General features: G+C 42.0%; 2 pseudogenes; both read left to right on the top strand.

Moving 5' to 3' along the window:
• Positions 1-22,315, top strand: part of LOC136657068 (zinc finger protein 420-like) — a 657,687-nt pseudogene that overhangs the window by 400,136 nt on the left and 235,236 nt on the right.
• Positions 8,117-8,236, top strand: LOC136658185 (5S ribosomal RNA; annotated as a pseudogene).

The raw sequence follows: 22,315 nt of genomic DNA, 5'->3' as shown, positions 1-22,315 counted from the left end.
GATAGAGAGAAAGATGGGTAACTGAAAGCATGAAGGAAAATAATCTTGTGGGCACCTGAATAAAGCAAACGTCCTTAAAACTGAGCTATGTACATTAGTAGATAGGTGCATAGGTAGGTAGGTAGAAGTGAAGTAGGTGAATAGGTGAAATAGGTAGATAGGTGAAGTAGGTGAAGGAAAATAGGTGAAGTAGGTAGATAGACTAGCATAGCTAGGGGGGCAAAATGGTAAGTGCTGGAGGTGCAACAGTGCACTTTGTAAGCGACTCTTACACACCATCAGAGCCATTCTGGGCAGTGACAGCAACACACAGAAGACGGCATTTGGTTCGCGAAGAGCCCGTGCATTGCGTTTTGCTGCACCGAATGATTCCGACGGCAAGTGGAAGGGGCTGCTTACACACTGCATTGCGGCACCTGCAGTACTTACCATTTTACCCCCCTCTAGCTATACTACTGAGACAAGCAGTCCTTCTCTTTCTCCTCCTCCTCCTTCTTTGTTTTTTGTTGTTGTCGTTGTGTTGTTGTCTTGTATTATTGTGTTCTGTAATAAATACTGATGTTATTGTCCACCAGATGGACCTAGGATATTCACAAGGACCTAGGATATTCACAAAGTATTTCCAATGAAGGGAGGAATCGGGTGAACTGAGGGTTCTGTGAGTTCTTCTCACAGAACAATATTGTAAAAGCCCCATTTAAAAAATGATGGTTTAGGATTCTGCTGCCTGTGTAATCCGCCTTGAAAACGGTGTAAAAAACAGAGGAAAAGTAGTTTATAAATATACATTAAAAAGAGGACTGGTAGGATTATATAATCAATAGTAATCAACCTTTGTACTCCCTCTAGCTATGCCACTGACTCCAGTGATGGGGGTGTCTAAATGTATGTCTAATAAATAGTCATTTCCAGAGCTGAGAATACTTAGTGGCCTTTGCCTTTCAAACAACAGAGAGTTGGGAAACCCTTCAGCAGTTTAAAAGAATTGCTTTCTAAAGTCAACTGCAAATGGATTGAAATGGAAGCAGGTTCAAAACAAATTTTCCCCTATCTAAAAGAAAAGGGGTCAATCTCCATGGCATATTTTGTTCCAAAAGCTATTACATGATCGAGTCACTAGCATAAATCTACCAGGTGACTATCCAAAATGACCAGCATGATTTGTAGGCATTTTAAGGCCTTTTGGAAGGCTTAATGACACAGAATGACTATATAAAGATTTTGGAAATGGAAATTTCATTTCATGCAAAATTCATTCATTACTCTGGTGAAAAATCTCTTGATCTTCTCAGCAGCATTGAAGCAATAATCTTATTTTCAGGGGGGCAGGGGGGCTAATTCATCCACGTAACAAAAAAAAAAGGTGGATGGATATGAGCGAACTATTTTGTGATAAAGTGAACCAGAAGCATGCCAAAAACACATGAGAAGAACATGATGAGTCACATCCTAAGTGTATTTCTTACTGGATGGCTTTGCATACAACATAGTGGCCAAACGTCATTCATTCACTTCACCCCACTTTCTCCATTATAATTATTTAATAATGCAACATCCAATCGTAACTAGTGCTGGCGCGGCAGGCCACATGGCCTCCACTGTATCCAGCACTCGATAGGAGCAGGCTGGAGATCTCCTCTGGGCAAGGGAATGTTTTTCTCCTTACCGCAAATAACACCCCTGCCTGCCCACTGGGGCTACTCAGATCTGCACCAGCAATTAACTGGCGCAAATCCAGGCAGCCCAATGTAAGTCTTCCAGGATTGGGAAGAAGAGTGGGATATGGGAGGCCTCCTCCACCGATCTTTCCCCCCTTCTAGGCCTGCCCCACCCTCTGTTTTACCTCCTCTTACTCCACAGTGACCTTCCCCGCTTTTGTAATGCCCTCACGCTGCCCTCTCCCAGCCTATGTGCATCTTTATTTACCTCTAATGGTAGCCGGGGGCTCAGATACAGCTCTATCAGGTCAGTGCAGGCACACTGTCAACACTCTAGGCTGACGTAGCAGATGTTGCACTGGCAAAAGACTCCCTTAGGATTGGGCCGAGTGCATTTTAATTAATATTCTCATGGGGTGTGTTATACAGTTCAGCCTCTTTATAGAGGTTTGGACTAACAGCCCAATCCTAAGCTTCCTTAGTGCCCAGGGTTACAGCAGCACCAAAATGGCGACCACTGTATCCTACGGAGCAGGAAAGCAGCGCCAGTTCTCATCAGGGTAAGGCGCTCAGGCGGCCCTGATGGGTCTCCTTGGATCTGCACCCATTATAGTAAGAGCTAGGATCAATTGACAGATCTGGAAAAATGGTACATTTTCTCACCGTAATTCAGCAAACTTGCAGTGCTACATTGAATTGGGGGCAAATTCTGAGGCTACAAATCGCAAAAATGTTTGCCACATGCAAACAGGGAAGTAATTTTGTTTCAGCCTTAAGACTAGATCAGGGGTGAGCAAACATTTTGGCAGGAGGGCCAAATCATCTCTCTGACACTGTGTCGGGGGCCAGGAAAGAAAAAAAAAAAAAGAATTAATGCCCATTTCAAATTTGAATAAATTTTCATAAATTTTCATACATGAATACATTAGAGAGAGAGCTTATAGGAATGAATGAATTTGAATGAGCTTATTTATAATACACGTGAGAACTATAATACAGGCATGTAGAACCACATGAGAACTATGAAAGTGGTTGCCACACACCTCTTGCACAGTGAAAACATACAGACCAAGCCAGAAACACATGGAGACATAAGTTGTTCAGAGGCAACGGGAGCGAAATAATGCCCAGGGAAATGCAGAAAACTCATGGAGACTATAAAAAACCTTGCTCTAACTCAGCCCGCAGCTCACGTCTGGTGGTCACGAAGGGCAGTTGCAGGCTAGCATGGGCTTCAACAGTCTCTGACGGGCCAGAGGCTCATTGGAGACCGGGGGCTCCCTGTGGGCTGGATTGGGGGGACCCTGGCAGCTGCAAATGACCCCTGGGTTTTGTCCACCCCTGGACCAGCTAAATGAAGCCAGATGTCAGGGCAAGGGAGCTGCCTGGAGAAAGTAATGCAAGCAGGACATTGACACAGAAATCTTAGGCTGAAAAAGAAGTTTGGCACCTGTAGAGCAAAGACTTGGAGAGGGGGAAGCATAAAGAGAAAGAAGAAGAGATTGATTTAGAGAAGCAAGACCATGAAGGCATTCGAAAGAAAGTGCTAGAAGCTTAAAATAAAGATGAGAAGAGGGGAGGAAGCCAGTCACTCTCACATGCCTGTAGTTGTGGAAAGTTTAATTATAATCGGTAGGACCAACCGCATAAGATACTTCCATCAGATCACATGGAAAGATGAACACAGTTGGGCCAGAGACCAGAGAAGTCAGGAATCGAGAGATGTACTGAGAAAAATCTAGCTTGAAGTAATGCATATTGGCCTCCAGTCTGGATATTTGTAGCATTGGCAAGCCAATTTTTGATTATGCGATTCTGTTCTAATAGATTATAATGAGCCTATATCCGTTTGGACTCCAATCTTGAAATTATGGGGAATTTTCCTCATTGATGAATGTGCTATAAATATTATTCCTCTCCTTAAAGATGAGGAATGCATTTGAGTACTCTTGCCATTTATTTTGCAAACATAACTGCTTTCTTTTCCCCCTAAATCAAATGATGAATAACTACGTATGTTGCAAAAGAGATTTAGTAAGTACCACTCTGCAGGGAAGGATTGGAAAGCCAAATCTTGTTTTTGGCTAGAATTTCAATTGAGTTTAGCCTCTAAATGCTTCTAAGATACTTAGGGCTTTAAATGGGATCTGTTGCTAATAGCAACTGTTTCAGTAATTGTAAAATCCATAAAACTGAGAAAGGCATTTGAGACTGTTAAAATTTATAGCGTGGTAGATTTAATTAATGCATTCAAACGTGAGAAAGCACTGATGATTTAAAATCAGAATCAACATTTCTTCTGCATATTTATTTATTTATTTATTAAACTAGCCTATCGAATGGTATCAGGAGAGAAGGACTGCATGTATTCACAGAGACAAATCGAGACCTCAAGTTGCTTAGATAGGTCACTCACAGAAATTGTTAATGTGGAAAGTTGCTCCAAATCCCAGCTGGCCAATAATGGTCATTATTTTCATGTGAGAGATACCTGTATTATTTCTAGTGGCTGGGATCCAAAGAGCGACTCAAGGGCATTCTTCCACATGCTCAGTGGGGCTCCTTGACTTTTTCTAGGAAGACCCTCCCCGATGTCATATCACAGCGTTGATATGACACCCACACTGTGGGTCAGGACCCACTAGGTTGGTGGTGAGTCAGTTTCAGGTGGGTCTCCATTCATTTCAATATTTTATTTTTAATATATTCAACTTGATGCCACCATGATATGTGACTACCTTTCGGGAAATGTTACAGATTTGTATGTTGAACAGGCTACTACGTACATGCTTTTAACAATGATAGTCAATGGGGCTTACTCCCAGGTAAGCATGGATTGGATTGCAGCCTTTGGAATGTTTGGGGAATTTACAGATCAGCAACCACTTGGGAGGGTTAGGAGGGTTCTTAATTTTAAATAAATTCTTGAACTAATACTTATTCTAAACTTTTAATTTACTTCCTTACCTAATTGATTTGATTTTGTTGTATTGGGGGGGGGGGTGTTAAAATTTTTCCTGCCTGATGATGTCACTTCCGGCCATGACATCATTTCCAGGTTAATGACATCACTTCCAGTGGGTCCCGACAGACTTTCATTCTCAAAAGTAGGTGCCAGTGCTAAAAGGTTTGAGAACCATTGCCATATCACATATTGTTTGTGTAATTCCTCTCAGTTTCAACAGTCATTTGCTGTGTAGTATGGGCCTATCATGCAAGACTTTCAACAGTTGCAGAAAATCACAAGAAAAAGAGAAAGCCACAGGTATTTTCAATGATGTATTGGGCAATTAGATGTGTAATGCATTTTGAGGTGTAATTTTCCTCAAGACCAGTTCTACAAGATAATACATTATCAATAAAATTATCATTGTGGATAAACAATCTATACAGTGGTTCTCACGCATTTAGCACCAGGACCCACTTTTTAGAATGAGAATCTGTCAGAACCCACCAGAAGTGATGTCATGACGGGAGGTGACATCATCAAGCAGGAAAATTTTTAACAATCCTAGGCTGCAGTCCTACCCACACTTACCTAGGAGTGAGTCCCATTTACTATCATTGTTAAAAGCATCTTTATAGTAACCTGTTAAATGTACAGATCTGTGACATTTCCCCAAATGTAGCCACATCCCATGGTAGCATCAAGTCTAATATATTAAAAATGAAATATTGAAATGAATGGGGACCCGCCAGAAATTGACTCGCCACCCACCTAGTGGGTCCTGACCCACAGTTTGAGAAATACTGATCTATATAAATGCATGATACGAAACAGGGTCCACAAAGTGCACTGTGGGCACAGAGCCTGCACAGAGAGGAATTGCCCCAGAGCATGGCACACAGTGCCGTCACTAGGGTTTGCATCAGCTGGTACAAGAGGCCAGTGCTTCACCCCCAAGGTGACCACATTCCATGCAGTGGGCAGGCAACATCCCCGGCTGTGGGCGTGGTGATGCACCATCACCCTGCCCCATTGGTTTTTTGGCTATAACTTTTGATAGAATACAGATATTTCAACACTGTTAGTTTCATTGCATTCTACATGAAATTACACATTGATTGATACATAACATGATGGTATTATTTGAAAATACAAAGATTTTAAAAATTTTGGTGTGTTGTGCATGACCCACTGTGCATGTCACCCGGTGTGGCCCACATCCCCTTGTGTATGCCTCTGTTTTACTTCCCTTGCCCAGAATGGCTCCGAAGGGGAGAGGGGCCGCTTGCACGCTACAGTGAGGCTCCCTGCATAACCTAGTGCTTTGCACCCCTCTAGCTATGCCACTGCATGCGGCAAGCAGTAATTATCAATCAACTGGCCCACTTCACCCCAGCAGTGTCTGTTCTAGTGGCTGTCTGCTGGTATTCTTTTGCATCTTTTTAGACTGTGAGCCCTTTTGGGACAGGGAGCCATTTAGTTATTTGATTTTTCTCTGCAAACCGCTTTGTGAACTTTTAGTTGAAAAGCGGCATATAAATACTGTTAATAATTAATAATAACCTCTGACCTGACTAAAGACTAGGTTTTTCCAGTCCAGTAAAAAAGACTTGCTTTTTATGGGAAAAGATCTGGAAAGTTCTTTGCAAGACCTATAAAAGGCCCTCAGGTCCAGCCTGGAGGGGCAGTAGAGTGGCAGATCTTTACAAGAGAGCTGAGCTCAGGTCTTAAAGAGCTGAAGTACCATCTCAAAGGAAAGAGATTGCAATCCAACATTTGATCCATCCTTTTAGTAAGACTTCTGACATTCCGAACTGCACCACTGTACTCCTGGGCCTGCTTGCCTATTCTACAGCTTCATCATGGGCAGCTGCTGAAGAGAAGGAAATATAGATGTTAGGATGCAGCTAGCATCACTGAGACAATCTTTTGAGAATCTATCTGGAATATACTGTACTGTACTGTGCTCCTTTCTATGCTGAAGTTCTTAAAATCTTTTTTCTAGTTAATAAATTTTTCCATCTGTTGTTGTTAAGCTTGCCTCAGAGCAGTTCTTGTCGTTTGCCTTTCTCATGAGCCCATCTGTTCTGGGATAATCCAAAATTTGCCCCACAATGTCAATGTAATGGAACAGATTCAGTCTCTAATATTCAATAGGAGGCGAGGGAAGGCAACAGCTCCTCTGTGGCTCAGATTTTAATCATAGCCAAAGGAGAATTTTGGAGGCGCTCATAAAGTTCCCTTTTCTTTTGAGGTGAGCTTTAACGAGTGCCCAAGGTTCATTTCTGAGCCTGGCTTGGGAAAACTGCGCCAGTATCTTGACTCATATTTACATTGCAGTACATTTTTCAAGGATAGCTGCAATCATTGTGTTTTCTACTAGTACAACCTTTCTCAAACTGTGGGTTGGGACCCACTTGGACCTGGTGGTTCCTGGTGGTATATGACCTGGTTGTCCCACAGAGCCTCTAATGAAGAAACGGGTGATGGAAAGATCAGATAACGAATTGCCACAAGCCCTAAGGCTATTCAAAAATCCAAGATATGCTAACTGCCCTGCAAATAGCTGAGCTCCTGCAGTTTGCAAGGAGCTAAACTCCTACAGTTTGCAAGCTTGTGTAAATATGGGGAGATCAATGCTTGAGTGTCTTTTTTCTGGTGCGTTTTTTTCCCTCCGAGTCCATCAGTGACAGGTAGTGGGGGCAAGTGAAGACTGGGTCATACAACTAAGCCCCTCAAGGCTATTCATTAGGGCTATCTACGAGGAATGGATTGAGGTTTTATTTGCAAATAAATAAAATATAGAATATTACTTATAATATTAATAAAATATTGCTTGTAAATAAATGAATGAATGAATGAATGAATGAATAAATAAATAAATAAATAAATAAAATATTTCTTTCTAGATCATCTTTTTTTTTTTAAAGTCTTGTAAAGCTAGGTGAGTCTGGGTCCCATTTTACAAAGTGGGTCCAGGAGTTTGAGTTCCACTGTACTAGTACATTACCTTTATGTGGGTATGCAGAGGCAGTAGAATAATCATCACTCTTATGTTAAAGGAAACATAGTTGCCATAAAGAAACGCCCATGCACTTTGTGGCATGTCTGAGGAGAGTCCCAGCATGGGCTGGATGCTTTTAACTATGCAGCAAACACTTATTTGAGAGTGTTGTTTCCAGCATAGTTTAAAATAATCCACACGGGGAGCAATTTACAAACCATTTTCTGAAACTCTCCTGCAGTTAGGAGTCTACATGGTTTGTGTTCTCAGTTCAGCAAGAATGGAGCTGGGAACAAAGCCCATGAGATGCCAGGGAATAATTTTCAGAGTTGGATTCAAGTGAGAAAGTGGAGGATTTTTCCTCCTCCCCTGTTAAATGGCTTAGAGAAGGCAGTACAAGTTATGCTTTGTGGACTATGTGCAAGACAGGCAAGGTATATCATGTCTTTGAATGTCTTTTCTCTGCAGAGGATAACATGGGGAGAAAGTGATGGTGGGATAAGATGGAGCAGCAGCAACTGTTACCCTGCACATGCTTGATCTCGTCTGATTTCGGAAGCTAAGCAGGGTCAGGCCTGGTTAGTACTTGGATGGGAGACCGCCTGGGAATACCGGGTGCTGTAGGCTTATACCATAGGCTTTCGAGACTGAAGGTTGCCAACCATTGATGAGATGGAGATGGAAAGGACTAGCTGGCTACTGGCAAATCAGATCAAATCAAATCAAAGGTAGAAGCCAGATAGGACTGGATTCCCTGTCGTTCAGAACTGATGTCAGGAGGTCTGATCAATACTAAAAGCATACAATATGTTTGTAAAAGCATATATATGTTGTAAATATGTTTTTATCTTGTTCTTAAATTATGTTTTTAATTGTGTTTTTAATTAGTGTTGTAAGCCACCTTGGGTCCCTTCTGGGAGAAAGGCAGGGTATATATAAATAAATAAATAAATAAATAAATAAATAAATAAATAACCTTTATGTTTTATTACAACAGCCCAATCCTATCCACACTTCCCTGGGAGTAAGCCCCATTTACTTTAATGAAACTTACTTCTGAATAGACATGTATAGGATTGGGCTGCCAATAAAATTCTCCAAGCAGGAAACGCACAAACTGAAGATTGTGGATGATGGTTTATGGCAAACCCAGTGAACTGAAATGCACTTATATTTGTCCACAGCTACCAAAACTCAGATTTTCATCTGTATCAATAATGTCACACTCCTCGGGAAAACTCACAGAAAGAATAGGTAGTTTTTTGACCCAAGAGTGCTGGTTAGAGAGTCCTTGAAATGACTGAGAAATCTAATCGATACTCACCTGAACCACCCAAGGAACTAAGTTACCCTTTTTAGGAGAGAAATATGAAAATGTCAAACACACACACACCAAAAAAATAAAATAAAAATGAGTTCAATACATAAAGAAAGATAAAAGCCGAATACAATTGTGATCTTATTCCACTGAGTATGTGGGAAACTTTACTGAATCTACTAGTATAAAGTCAAAATAAATACGGAACCCATAGGCACCTAATGCAACTGCTGAATAAATACCTTTTATTCAAGAGACAAAAGGAGCCAAAATGGTCATTTTTCCTCATGCTATTTGTCAACTCCTTTCATATGACAGTCCAAAGTAATCCCATAAAATGCTGAGAGAGCAATAGATACGCGTAATGTGTTTCTTCTGAAACGCTCTGATCACATCACACAAGACGTGATGCCCCCTAACAGTTTCAGCGTCCTTCCTTTCTCCACTACCCTACACACATCCAAAGTGAGTTTGTGGCATTTTTTTAAAGGCAGGGTAGGCTTCAAAATGTTTGGGTTAAAGCTGGTAAAATCTCAGAAGCCGCAGAGAGGACTGAGAAGAAATCAGAACATGGAGCTTGATTCATTTTTATTTATTTTGGAGGTCCATATGGTTGGTTGGCAACCTTCAGTCTCGAAAGACTATGGTATAAGCCTACAGCACCCGGTATTCCCAGGCAGTCTCCCATCCAAGTACTAACCAGGCCTGACCATAACTTGGGGCTTTTACAATAATAAGCAAGTGTCCACAGCAGCTAAGAATGAACCGCAGATAAAACACACACACACACACACACACACACACACACTATCAACAACAACAACAACAACAATATGTAGGGGCTAAGAGACTGACAATGCAGTCCTGGCTATGCATATCTATTCAACAGTGCATCCTATTGATTTCAGTGGTGCTTGCTCCCAAGTATGTGTGAATGGGATGTCCACTTCCTTTTAGCATTCTCACAATAGCCTCCTATTGCATCCAAAAAGTATAGAGTCCAGGTTCTTGCCTTTGCTTCCTGTTCCAAAGCAAAATGAAGTAAAAGTTGCCTTTTGCAAAGTGTTGGCCAGAGAGGTGAATCATAATTGCAGTAGGGATGAGGTGTGAGAACCATGGATAAGTGGAACCATGGTTACTGGGGGGGGAGGCGCCTGTATAAGGTTGCTTCTTATCTTAACTGCTGCTTATTGCGGCTGCTGGCTGCATCATTCATTCATTCATTTATACCCTGCCTTTCTATCCCTCTCTAAGGGCTTACAAATAAAACAACCAAACAACACGAAAACAATGATATATATCAGGGGTGCCCAAACCCCAGCCCAGGGGCCACTTGCGGCCCTCGGGGACTCCCAATCCGGCCCTCAGGGAGCCCCCAGTCTCCAATAAGCCTCTGGCCCTTGCTGGAGCCTGTGCTGGCCCAATGCAATTGCTCTCAGCATGATGACTGTTCAAACTCTCACCTGAGCTGTGGGACGAGGGCTTCCTCCACTACTTGCTGTTTCACGTCTGTGATGCAGCAGTGGCAGTGAAGGAAAGGCCGGCCTTGCTTTGTGCAAGGCCTTTTATAGGCCTTGAGCTACTGTGAGACCTTCATTCATTCATATAAATTCAATCTCTAATAAATTCTTTTATGTAAATTTATTCAAATTTTAAATATAAATTAATTCCTTTTTTCCCCGGCCCCCGACACAGTGTCAGAGAGATGATGTGGCCCTCCTGACAAAATGTTTGGACACCCCTGATATATATGATAAAATAAAAACAATTAAAATGATAAAACACAATGTTACATTTTGTATGTTACATTTCAGGGCAGATTGTTTGGTTTACTAGTTAACTTTTAAGACCGTCTTTGTGTATGGTTTTAAAATGAATTGTAAGGCTATTTGAAGGCCAATCCTGGTGCAAATTGGCAGGGGGGATTTAAACATAAACGCACGCATTAGAAATTCTACGCTCAGTGGCTCTGGTGTTGATGATCTTCACACAATCGGCAGCTTGTACGCTGAAAATCCCCAAGAAGTTCTGAAATTTGCAAAGATTCCAGCAAGATTAATTTCTTAATACCAACTCCTTGTGTATTAATGTAATTCTGGTACAGAAGTGAAATTGCCTTGTTATTTGCAAAATGAGAGATGTCTAAATAATTGATTCTCCCTTTTAGCTACATGATATGTGCTTTGTTTAATGATAGCCATGTAATAGAGAATGTTCCTTGTGCAGAATTTTCTAGTAATCTAATCTTTGATTGTTCTGATTGAGAGCAGACTTTTCTGCTTTTCTTATAGCCCCGAGTCTCTGCCTCTTTGAGGACTTTATTTTTCATTGAAAGCATCTAATAGGCAAATTAATAATGTCATTGATTTCAATGGAACTACTCCCGTGCTTAAAATTAATCACATATATCTGTGTTCTGCTAGCTCAAGGGCCTGAATGTCTAGTGTAGCTTGGTTTTAACTATAAAGGATTGAGAAGTATAATAAATCGCTAAAAAGGAAGCAGTATTTTTTCTTTGCAAAAGTTTTGTTTCAAAAATACACCTTGAGGTGTCAGGATCGGGTCAAAGTAGGATGTCAAAGCCTGGGGTTGAGAGACAAGAAGACCAATATCAGAACATGATTATAGCTTACGGTGTTAATCAGATGGTTCAAGGGTCAGAAAAAATACATTTGGGCATGGACTGAAAATCAGCTCAACTACAGATCACTGGGATGGCTTTATAGATGTTCTACCATTTGAAACTTTACACATCAGATATTGTGTAAAGTACAGACTATCCAGGATTATACCACTTCAGGTGGTCATCCATAGAATTCCATGGGTTGCTGTTCCATCATGTGTGACAGTCCCTGCATGTGGAAACCTATAATGGCGGAAAGAAGGCTTGCACCCCCACCTGCAACTGGAAGTAGTACAGTCCAGGAAGGGCTATACCTACTTGTTTCTGTGTATTTTAACTTTGATCCTGCCTGTGGTTCCTTCTGTGTAAAACTGGAATAATGCTGGCCTCATTGGTTATATGCAGAGATAGATGAAATATGGATGAAGGTTTAGGAGTAGGGCATGTGTCATTTTGAGAGATGTGGTCTGCCACAGGGATGCAAGAGCAAGGTGGTGCTGGCAGTTTGGGGAATATGGTGGTGATTGGCAATGACATAATTGCCAGGTGCTGTTGATTCTAGCATTGTTGCAACCACAATTGGGATTGGGACCACAGCTAGTGGCAGTCAACTGGGGTGAGGGCTGGGTCACTGGTACCAGGCCTTGAGAAGGACTGGGCCAGTTATAAGAGAAAGGGAACAGGGAGGTGAAGGAGGAAAGAGAAAGGAGGCCAATGAATGTGATACAGGGAGAAGAGAGGAGGTGGAAAGATGGCAGAGCAAAGGAACCAGCAAGGAGGCCCGCAAGAGTAGTTTGGAAGAACAGAGAAGGTGGAGGGAAGGTGGGGAAGAGAAGGAGAGAGACAAAGGGGTAATGAGGGAGGCAGGAGAAGATTGGCTGGAACAAAGGAGAGAGAAAGGAGAGGAAAGAGCTGCAACAAGGGGTGGAGGGTGAAGAGGGAATGGAAGAAACCAGAGCAAAGCAACAGGAGGTAGGAGAAGAGTGTATTGATGGGATGCTGGTCACTCATGACCACAGGCTGATGATGCTGCAGAGGTTCAGTCATTGCTGAAGCAGGCTTGGGAGTGAGCACATCCACCCGTTTGGAAAGCCCTATGGTCCTGATTACAGCCTCCTCCTTGGTCCATGGGTGTGTTGGGCTCTTAAGTATCTAAGGGGGCAATCCAAAGGCCCGGCTGGGCTGGAACAAGTCCCTTGCGCTTGCCCACAAGTGTTGCAAAAGTGGCATAAGGCACTTTTGTGCCACTATGGGAGGAGGCATACTGGCACACGGATGTGCGCTGGCCTCTGGAGACTGAATTCGGCCTTCAGTGCTCCAGCCCCAGGTACGTTTGCACCGGCCTGCCTTGGCCAGTGCAGGGGTCTGGGGAGGGCAAGGGAGGATAGTCTGTGGGCATTCCAGGGCATAGGAAAGGTGGGCAGCAGGCAGGTCCATGGGTGGACTGGGCCCAGGGGGGTGGTGGAGCCAGGATCCTGCACGTATTCTGGATCCTAACCTCCCTTCTGTGTGGCCTAGCCTAGAGTTGGGCTGCTCAGATCTGCGCCACCGCTTTAGGTGGCGCAGATCTGAGTGGCCCTATTTGGGCTGCTGCTGCATTACCTGGAGTAAGAAAAATCCATTCCCCTTGCCCTGGGTTGTGCCACAGTCAGCCCCAACTATGCGCTGGATACAGTGTAGGCCGGCCAGCCTGGCAGCGCAGGATAGAATTGGGCCTGCCAGTCACTTATTCCCAGGTGGTGGAAGCAGGTTTGCACTTGAAGATCCAGGGAAACAGTACTGTTCTGATCAATTGGGATGGCAGAGCTAGGGTGGGTGGGTGGCCAGCCACCTCCCTGCAATTTGTGTTGAAGATCTGTCAGTACTGGAAGACAGCAGGACTACATGGACCTATTGTTTTCTGCCCTATGTCCCATATGTAAAAAAAAAAAAAAAAAGTGGCCCATTTTAAAATAAATGGTCCTCTCAGAATGGTGCCAGACAAAGAATGACTCAAATGAACACAGGAACGTATTCAGTATGCAATAAAGTCCTAAATTAAACATTTTCTAGCATGCCAGTGACAAGGTTTCTCATCACACTTCTGTGTCAATGATGAGCCTTCTCATTCGAAATCTGATTCTCATTACCTTACATAATACCAGGTGGTTAAGCAAAACAGCTGGGGGAATAAAAAAAAAAACCTATATTACATTTACATTCAGACTGTCATCGGGCTGCAGGAATCCACAGCACTTTGGGGCTAATTTCTGCGGCAATGCTAACTAAATTCAGTGCCGGCTCTATGAAAATTTCCATGACAATTTTGAAGGAGCAAAAGCTGCATTATTCATAACAGCAGGAAACATAAAATGGGTACTTTTTTTACATTAAGAAAAAACCTTGTTTTGTGTTTTATACCTTGTTATAAATCCAACACCTTACACATTCAGTTTTCCTAATAGAGAATGCTAGCGGCTGCTTCTGATGTTTTTTTTTTTTTAACAACATGTACAAGGATCACTTCCCGGATGAATGTTGAAGGAGAAAAACAAGTATGATGAACATGTACCTCGGGGCTGTGGCCAGGATGCACTGCCCCACACAGATCATTACTTCGCTTTACCTAGGATTTGGGGAGGCAATTAACTTTTTTACTTGTGATATAACTTCCATTTAAAGAAACACTGCAAATCCTGTGTGTGCTTGCTCAGAAATAAGTTCCACTGCGTTCAGTAGGGCTTACTCCCAGGAAAATTATAGATCCCAGGAACAGACCTTGCTTTAAGAACAGAAACAAAAACTCCTCTTCCTCCTCTATGGAAGCTGTTGCTTCCCCCCAAAGTGCAGTCCTGCTCCAAACTCCACCCAGCACTCAAGATTTACCCCTTGCTCAGAATAGATTTGTTGTGATCACAAAAACTCTTATGCTTACGTAGTGATCCTGAAAAATTAAACCCCATTAAGCTGTTGTTGGCAACCTTCAGTCTCGAAAGACTCTGGTATCGCGCCCTGAAAGGTGGTTCTGGAACAGTCTAGTGTGGCTGAAAAGGCCAATTTGGAAGTGACAATCCCTTCCACACTGGGAGCAAGTGCAGTCTGTCCCTGGTCTGTCTCCCTGGCTATGGGCCTTCCTTCTTTGCCTCTTTGCCTCAATTGTGGTTTTGAGGCTGCAATCCTAACCACATTTTCCTGAGAGTAAGCCCCATTGGACAAAATAGGACTTACTTCTGAGTAGACCTGGTTAGGATTGTGCCCTTAGAGTTGTTTAGTTTGGTTTTAGTTTTAGTTTTTTAGGTTGAGTTTTAGTTCTTACTTTTTAGTTTTCAGTTTTTAACTTAGTTTTAGCATGGTGATTATTAGCTTCCCCCCCCCCCCTTTCAGGATTGGTTTAGGTTCATTAGGTAAAAAAGCTAGACCATAGAAAGCTAGACCATAGTACTCAGCCTGAAAAACTGTTTATAGTTCAATATGGAAGTTCAAAACCTTAGCATATTCAACAAGGACCTTTGTTTACTGCAGGAGTGGTCACAGCGCAAGTGCTTCTTGCTTAACTTCCCTCCTTAACTGAAGAACTGAATGTGCAGGCAATGAGCCTGCATGCTACAGAGACACTAACAGGAACCTGATTTTTTGGTCACTTGACATACAGGATCCTTCAAAGTTGCCACCTTTTTTTTCCCTTGAGGACAGGGGCAGGTTAAGCTCCTGTGTTTTGACTGCAACCCATCCCATCAAGTCAGGTGTGGAATTTTTCACTTATGGTGTCATGTCGGCTCTCAAAAACATTCTGATTTGGGGCACTTCAGTCTAGAAAAAGACATCTGAGGGGGGAGGACATGACTGAAATGTTACAAAATTATGTAGGGGATGGATACAGTGGATAGAGGGATGTTCTTTTTCCTCTCACACAACACCAGAACCAGGGGACATCCACTCAAATTAGGTGTTGGGAGAGTTAGGACAGACAAAAGGAAATATTTCTTAACCCAGTGTGTAATTAATCTGTGGAACTCCTTGCCACAGGATGTGGTGATGGCATCTGGCATGCCTTTATAACGGAATTGGACAAATTTCTAGAGGAAAAGTCCATCACAGTTTACAAGCTGTGATGGGTGTGTGCAACCTCCTGGTTTTAGAAGTAGGTTACCTTAGAATGCCAGATGCAAGGGAATGGCACCAGGTCTCTTGTTGTCTTGTGTGCTCCCTGAGGCATTTGGTGGGCTACAGTGAGATATAGGAAGCTGGACTGGATGAGCCTTTGGCCTGATCCAGAGATGAGCATTCTTAAGAGCATTTCAGATCTCAGATTTTCAGTTGCCCTCCCTGTCCCGTGGGTAGACTATTGCAAATCCCTTTCTCTCTTTCCTGCCAAAAAATTGTGAGATGATACCAAGTTACAACATGGGGATTGTAATTTTCTACTGTAAATTATTATATTGACCACCACTTTGACACTTTCAGGGAACAGAGAATGGAATAATTTCCCTCCACGGGAAGAATATGTTCCTCTTATCCCTATTTTTATTAACCTTCTATCACTTTAAGTCTCACTTCTAACCAATGTATTTAAAACTGGCATGAAATTTTCTGGCCCGCAGATTTTGCAATTCACCCCTCAGAACGTTTGATAAACAGGCTTGACATTTCTGATCCCTTCCTTTGCCATTCTTATAGCAGCTACTAATAAGAAAATGGATATTTTCAAGGGGGATTTATTTAACTTCTCCTGTACAGCAATTCAGATTTGAATGGTGGGTAACCCTTCTAGATTGTATTCTGAAAAATAAATAAATAAAAAGTAAAAAGTAACACGGTGACAGTAGCATAGCTCTATTATTGATGATGACCTAAATATTTTCAGGCCTGAATGCCTATTTAAAAAGAAAAAAGGAAAGAAAAAAAATCACCCACTTGATAATGCATATAAATTATCACAGCAGAGCAGAGGCTGTGCAAATATACTCAGTAATTTGCTAAAAGGACTCTTGCTTATAAGCATTCTATAAATCAAATATATGTTAATGAGTATCTTTGCCCACATACACCTTTCATTGTATATAATGGCAGCAAATCTAGAAACAAAATAGATCAAGGCATTTCACCTCTACAACATTCCGTGACAACCATTTGGAGAAGCATTTGTGAATCTTGGGGGGGACGGATGGGGGGCGAGGACTGTTAAATTAACTAATGGGTTGCTCTCATTCATTCTGAAGAAATTGTCAAGCCGTATCTGACAAGCCGTATCTCCAAAATGATTTGCGTTTTGAAACACAAGTATATGAATTATTGCTTCGAGACTCTTGTGCGCGTGTTAATCATGTGCAAGGTGCACCAAAGTGAACAATAATGTCGGCATCGCTCACTCACCTTTTAAAAAGGCATTGACGGTGCTTTCTGAAATTGCAGACTTTAGCAGTTTAGGGTATCAATTGACTTTATTAATCCCGTGGTTATAAATAATGGAAGCAGTTGCTCTGAGCATGTTTTGTTAAATGTGGGGAAACTTTTCCATGAGTGTCTTTAAAAAAAAAAAAAAATCCTTTACAACAAGGTTGTTAACAGGATGCTACAATCTTTCCAGGCCCTTTGGGATCCCCAATGCTGCCCTTAGCACTGCTTGCAATTCATTATTTTCAGGGTCAAGAAGCTCAAAATGGCACTATAGTGTGTTTATTCACAAATAGTTTGGAAATGGCTCAAGTTTCTTTTTAAGTCACCTCGTGCCTTTAAGGCAAGCTTACAGCAAGTCAGTGTTCCTCACATTAAGAAGGCGGGGAGATATGAGAAAGGGGAATTTGACAGTGAATCCGATTGATGTTCGGAATGCGCTTCCGGTTTTTGCGCAAAGGAGCAATTTCAAGCATCAGGGAGGCCTGTGGAGGGGTCTGTGGGCCTCCCTGACCCTCCCTGAGTCCAGCACGATCCTCCTGGAAAGGGGAAAACCCCTGGGTCCCCATGGCACCACGATTGCTGCAGCACTGTTGGGACACACACCCCCAGCCCCAGGTTCCACCCCTGCCAACACTTCGCTTGTCCCCAAAATCTAAGGAGAAACTGCCGTTCTAATAGATTATCTGTTGGATGAATTTTTCTTACTGTACTAGTGTTGGAATGTAATCTGAATACCTTGGGGAAAATAGTTCACTTTTCAAATTTCTTCTTTTCCAACTTTCATCTCTATATTTTAATGAGATTTTTGGAACATTATATTACAAGTTCTACTCTTCCTTACCTAATTGACCATTAGTACTATTATTGGCACAGAAGTTTTATATTAGGTGAAATTTAATATTCAAAAATTAAAAGCACATCATAAGAACTATGAATAGAGATAACACTTTCTAGGCTGCAGATGGATCTCTACTTCTGTTTCTTTTCTTCTTTGTAAATCCATACCATATTTCTATTTTCTTTTGCATTTTTATTGCTTTCTCATTCTGGCTTTGTTATTTTCCTGCAAGTCCTACTATAGCAGGGGTGCTCACACTTTTTTGGCTCGAGAGCTACTTTGAAACCCAGCAAGGCCCGGAGATCTACCGGGGGGAAGGAAGCATCTGACAGACACCCCCTTTAATGTATGGAGCCCCTGCTGGAGTGTAGTCAGTTTCGTCAGTTTTGTTGCTGCATGCCTGAAGAGCAGCTAAAGTGTCAGTTTCAGTTTAGTGTCAGCTAAATATGTCAGTTTCGTCTAGTCACTAGACAAAACTGACATATTAACAGTTTGGAGAGACGGCTCCACGATCTACTCATTTTGCCTCGCGATCTACCGGTAGATCGCGATCCACCTATTGAGCACCCCTGTACTATAGTGTTAAGAGATCACAGGTTCTAGAAGAGTTTTATAGAGGGGACAAAAAAGAACTGTAGTTAGCTGTGCTTTAGTTTTCATCATAAGGTACAGTGCAATCCTATGCATGTCTACTCAGAAGTAAGTCCCATTGAGTTCATTGCAACATTCTTCCACACGAGTATAGGATCACAGTCACAGTCATGTATGGAAATAAAATTCTATTCATGTGGTTCAGATATACATAGCAAGGCAAACATACTAGAGGTGAGCAATGAGCGGGCCACAAATTATGATTTCATTTCTTACTGCCTTACTACTTTTAGCTCATTGGCAGCTGGATCTTGAAGACCAGCTAATTAAATTAATACATGAAAGAAATTGTTAATGAAATTTGGGAATTAGCAGAGGTGTGCAGTCTTGCCTAATTCTATCTTGATTCCTTAGCTGACATTCCTGAGAACCCACTAGGAATTGGTCCTATAGGGGGTGAGGCATGGCTCCCTCTTATCAAGATCACACCAAAATAGGGGCAGTGATTAGCATGAAAAGCTGTAGCATAGGAGGGCATCTATGTGTCACCATCCCCTAACATGATGATCCATCTATCAAAACGTAACCAACAGCAGTAATTCTGTGCTTCTTGAATCATTAGGTGCCCTTCAGACCATGCTTCTTTGCAATGGAGATGATGGAACTGGTATACATTTGAAGACCTCCTGCTGGAGGTCACACGGAATATGTTTGGTTGATCAATTTTAAAAGTCACTATCGATTTTCAGAATGTCAAAGAAAATGTTCCTTCATTCATTTACATAATTTCAGAATTTATTGTTGAATGACCCTTAGGGTCTCATCTCCTTACTGATTTCAAATGACTGAAACGGTATCTTCATTAACTTATACATATGTAAATAGGGGCCAATCAGAAGTCATAAAAGTTTGTGCCAATCATTACAGAAATTGAATCGCTGACATTCCATTTTAGATAAACCATAAATATTTTATTCAGCTTCGTCCCCCTTCCGGAATATAACCTAGGAACATGTCTTTAAACTATGCTAACAAGATGCAGGAATATTACTGGAAAGGAATCAAATATATAGTCTGGGCTAGTAGCTAACGAATCAACCTATGTAAGGTCATGATGGTTTTGACAGATTTCTTAAACACATACTAATTGGAGATTTCTGATACTTGGTTCCTGTTAACAACAGAAATACATGAAGGGCAGAAGAATGTGCTATGCCAGCCATTTAAAAAAAAAATTGCTACTGTGTGCAAATATACTGGCAAATATATGAAAGAAGAAATTGAATTTTCTTCTTGGAAAATGCCTTATGAAAATGAGTGTATTATAAATTCAAAACATCTGGAAAGAAAAAAAATAAAGAAGAAGAATAGTGCCGATGAATTTCTTAGTTTGGGTGGGAAAGGAAGTAGGTAGAAAGTTATGAAAAAAAACATTTGGTTTCTAATTTTTGTGACAGGCTGACAACTCATTCAGCAAGACCTATACTTGGGGACTATCTCAAACTCAGAGGGCTTTGCTCTGTGCAGAATTGATATCAACCTACGCACACATTACATTCATGTGTTGACTCTGTAATTGCAGTCATACACTCTGCTTTGGACATCATCCTGCCTTCAGAACTGAGGGGGTGCCTACCAGGGAGAGAGTCTTTTCACCAACCAAAAGATACTCACCTGCTATATTTTTCTTAAGTAGGCAGGCAGCAAAGGTTAATGTCCAGCTGTTTTAAGGCTGTTGCTGTAGTTCCACTCCTATACCCAAGGCCTTGCCCTGAAACCAGATTTCCCCCCAAAGTTCAAGGGTTAGCAGTCTTGCGATATCACCAGGCCATGTCCCAGGTTTTGGATGTGCTCTATCTGGTAACATTAGAGGAATGTTTTTAAATAAATACAGGTGGGGTGTCTTTATCTGTGAATTTGGCATCTGTGGATCTGCTTCACCGTGGATGCCAAACCCCCAGATCGCCCCACTGAAGACCTCCCAGATGCAACTGGAACCTTATTCTGGTCACATTTGGGAGGTTTTCTGAGCTACACGCCACCATGCATGGCCTCTCCGAGACTCAGAATGCCACCTGGAACCTTTTTTTGTAACTTCCGGTTTTTGCCGAAAGTCATCTGGAGCCTTTTTCAGGCAACTTCCAGTTTTTGGTGAAAACCAGAAGTTGCCCAGAAAGAGGCTCTGGACAGCTTTCTGTGTGCAGCTTCTCCAAGGCTTAGAACAGCTCAGGACGTAACTGGAGCAAGTCTCTGGTTGTGTTCAGAACTCCGGTAGGCCCTGCAAACTGCAGATTTCATTATACACATTTTTCTGTATCCATAGGAGGTTTTGGGAACGGAACACCCACAGATAAGGAGGCACCACCTGCATAGGGACTTTTGCTGGTGATCTATATGCAAGGCTCCATAAGCCTGATTATCCATTTCATGGGATGTACATGTACACTTGGAGTATGATTGGACTGCTATCTACATAGCAGCAATTTAAAAACATGAGTTGTCAGCTCAGTGCCCCACATCCAGCATTCCACCAAATACATCAGAGATTTCGCCCAGTTTTTTTTAGGTGACATCCAGTGAGTATATATGCATATGATGTCAAACTGTCAAGGGAGCCACCAATCAAAAATGTTTGGGAATCACTGGTCTAATCATACATCCTGAAGCTCTATTGCCTCTTCTGTGTGAATTTACAGTCACACAGACAGAAAGATTTAAGTGGCTACTACGTGGTGAGATGTCCACCCTCAATTTGATCGTCAGCAGATGATTCTGGGGCAGTGAACAATATACAGTAGATACTCACCTATAATACGTGAAATTTTTGCCAAGTAATCAAGCTCCAATTCTCACTTCCTCTGATCTCCGAGTCAATCAAAGGGCAGAGCCTTTCAACTCTGAAAAGTTTCCTTTCTCAAGGGCAGACAGGCGCCAAGTTTCTCAAGCAGCAGGCAGGCACAGCTCCTTAGAAGCAATTGGTTAACCTTTTATTCTCCTTCCTTCTGCTGCAGCCTGGTTCTGCTTGGCAAATGCTTGCAAAGCTGATCTGTTTTTTAAAACACCAGCATGGGTTCCTCCTTTCCATCTGAAGCAGGCTACAATTCAATGCACCCTTACTTAAGAATAACACCCATGGAAAGCAGTGGTTCTACTTCTGATTAAAAAGGGTTGCAAATATATGCAGCTGCATCTCTCTGCTGTGAATTGAATTGCACACTCCCAGTTATGTGTTATGGGTTGTATGTTGTACCAAGAGCTTCTGGCTTAACACACCAGACACCTTAAAGGTGGATTTGATTCCTGGTTCTCCTGCAGTGGTTCCCAACCTTTTTCACTTGCATATCCCTTGGCAGCTCATTTCCATAAATTGTACCCTTCATATTAGCAAAATGTTTGTAATTAATAATACAAGCCCTCATCTCCTCTATATGAAAGCCCATTCATGTATTTATCACAGTGTTTTCTGTTTTCAACTGTCTGAAGAACAGAAGACTCTGCCTTTGCACTGTTTTGCACCAGAAGTGTCCTGAGAAATTCTGGGTGATTGATCACTTGCCATATTATGTTTCAGCTTTTTTACTGTGCTGGTTTTCAATCACTGGTTCATACATGAATTGATGGCCAAAAACTAGCTATTGGTGGGGCTTTCACAGCCAACTAGCTACCTCCCTTCCTGCCTTGCTGGTCCTTGCAAGGCATTCCGAAGCACAGCCTGCCTTTTTCTGCCATTATTCCATTCTTTTTCAAGTACCCCTAAAGGTCCTGTTGAGTGTCCCCGGGAGTACGTGAATACCAGGTTGGGAACCACTGTTTTACTGGTATGTTGTTTACAGTGCACTTACTCTGATAGTGCTTACAAAAAGGTGATGAAGACCAGAATTTAAAAAGAATAAAAATGTATCTTATGATCTTTTACTATGTTTTTGATAAATTAGAGACTACAGTTCTTAGGTAACAATT

Source organism: Tiliqua scincoides, chromosome 7 (assembly GCF_035046505.1).
Source record: "Tiliqua scincoides isolate rTilSci1 chromosome 7, rTilSci1.hap2, whole genome shotgun sequence".
In the NCBI taxonomy this organism is placed as follows: Eukaryota; Metazoa; Chordata; class Lepidosauria; order Squamata; family Scincidae; genus Tiliqua; species Tiliqua scincoides.
This window is presented reverse-complemented; position numbering and strand designations above follow the sequence as displayed.